The sequence below is a fragment of the Lactuca sativa genome, chromosome 4, assembly GCF_002870075.4.
Source record: "Lactuca sativa cultivar Salinas chromosome 4, Lsat_Salinas_v11, whole genome shotgun sequence".
NCBI lineage: Eukaryota > Viridiplantae > Streptophyta > Magnoliopsida > Asterales > Asteraceae > Lactuca > Lactuca sativa.
This window is the reverse complement of record NC_056626.2, coordinates 315,622,242-315,624,632: the sequence shown is the minus strand read 5'-3', so window position 1 is coordinate 315,624,632 and position 2,391 is coordinate 315,622,242.

The following is a 2,391-nucleotide window of genomic DNA, read 5'->3' as shown; positions in this document are numbered from 1 at the left end:
AATTGGTGTTACACTGCGAATTCGGTTTCTGTTTTCGTATGAGAACACATCTTTAGAACTCCAAACAATTGCAACCTACGAACATCCCCACAGCAAACAGACTTTTCCAATTAAAAATTCCTATTTTGTTAATTTTTGGTTGCGATTTTGTCCCAGAATTCCGAAAGTGACACATATTTGTCTTTAATTGCCAAATTAACCCATCATTTTTCCACAATTCTGAATCTAACCCCCAGTTATCAATAGTTTTGAATTTGACCCTCCTGATTGTGGTGAACAGACAGCTTGCACCCTTTTTGCTAAAAAGTGTCAGATGGCAGACTTTTTTTTTTTTTGCAGAAAATGTCCTTTTTTACCCACTTTTTCAACTTTTTTAGTATTTTGTCATTTCCAACAATTAAAAATCAATAAAAATTGATTCCTTCAACAAGATTTCATATCTTTGACTGAATAATCACAAGATTTCATCAGATTTTATCCATTTTGTCCATTTATTTTTATAAAGGACAAAACTTTTTATAGGATACCCATTTAAGATTCAACATTTAAGTATGTTTCTTGCACACCCATTTATTTGAAGAGAAACGATCATCTTCTGAAAATAATATCCGCTTTTTAGTTGTAAAAAGAAAATTTCCATAGAATTCATTAAACGAACAAAATTCTCTTTTCTCTTTTCTCCAACTTTTAACATATTCATCTGAAGAAAAATGTTAATGCTCCTTTGAACATTCTTGACTTCAACTTTCTGAAGCTTTTCACATGCATAAGATACTTGAACCTTGGGCATCCAAACCTTATTCATTTTACTCTTCTTCTTCTTCTTCTTCTTCTTCTTCTGCTTCTTCTGCTTCTTCTGCTTCTTCTTCTTCTTCTTCTTCTTCTTCTTCTTCTTCTTTCTTTCTTTCTTTCTTTCTTTCTTTCTTTCTTTTCTGATTTCTAGGCTTCAGAAACGAATTTCGGATTTGAATAACCTTTTCATCTTTCTGAATCTCAACATTTGAAGACTTTTGAACACAATGTTTATGAGTTTGATAAATCTGAACATCTTGAATTATGGGCTTTCTATAAGGAATCAATCCTTCAATAACATCATTTGAACACAAAAAGTCATCGGTTGTTGTTCCAATAGAATAAAACACATTATCTTTCACAATTTCTGTATTTTTACATTTATATTCGTCTTCAGAACTACTAGATTCGGATTGTGAAGCTTCTATAAATTTTGAAACACTTGACTCCCCCTCAACAAGAGCATCTTGAGTCACTTTTTCTTCAGAAACTTGAAGAACATCATGAAATTTTCCAATAACACCAATAACATCTTCTTTTTCTTTCTCTAACTTCGGTTGTATTTTCCTTAAAAGTAAATATTCTTTGATAACGGAAAATTGCTTAAAAAAGTCTTTATCTTCATCTAACTGATTACTTTCCAATCCAACACAAGAAATTGGTGTAGGATCATCAATCTTCTCGTCAACTTAGAGATTATACATCTCAATGGCATTCTTCACCAGACCAAGAACATCACAAAACAAATATCCTTCTTTAAGACGAAACTTTGGATCTGTAACTTTTATTCCTAGTCTTTTAATGTCTTTTAACACCTTATAATCTGTCATTTAATCTTCAACAAGAAAGAAACCATCAAGAGAGAGAAAGTAGATCTGATAAGAATTCTAAAGAGAGAAAATAGATCTGAGATGGTTTCTAGAGAGAGAAAACATATCTGGGACGATTTTTAGAGAGATAAAGTAGATCTGAACACAAAATTTTGAATAAACACGAAAATTTTCTTCTAATTCTCTTCCAGAACACGATTCAAGAACAAATCAGATAAAATAATGACTTGAAAATAACTGATTTGAAAAAGATTTTTCAATAGAACGAGGTATAGACTTTTTCTTTTCAGAAAACTTGCAAAACTTCAAGAACAAGGTGAGATTCAGGATAAAATATCGCCATAAACAAGATTGATTCATGCAATAATCGCTGAGATCTACAAGAACCCGCTCTGATACCACTTGTTGGGAATAAATCCGAGATGACGAATGCGGAATGTCAAGAACAATTAAGAATCAATCACCATCATATGCTTCTAATATGATAAAGGTTTTTGTGTATATTGGTTATGATATCAACGTATAGAGAAAAACCTAATCTGGTAAAAAGCCTTTGCCAAAATCTAACCTAATGATTATTTATAGGGAACATAAAATATTTATCATAAATATAAAACCAATGCCTTATAAGAGCTCGATTAAGAACTTCTATTGTAAAGGCACCGTATGGAATCATAAAACGATTAACCCTAAAAAGGCTTCCCTAAATAACCAAACATGTCAAATCAGTTTTAATATCTCAAATACTCAACAAGAGTAATACCAAACT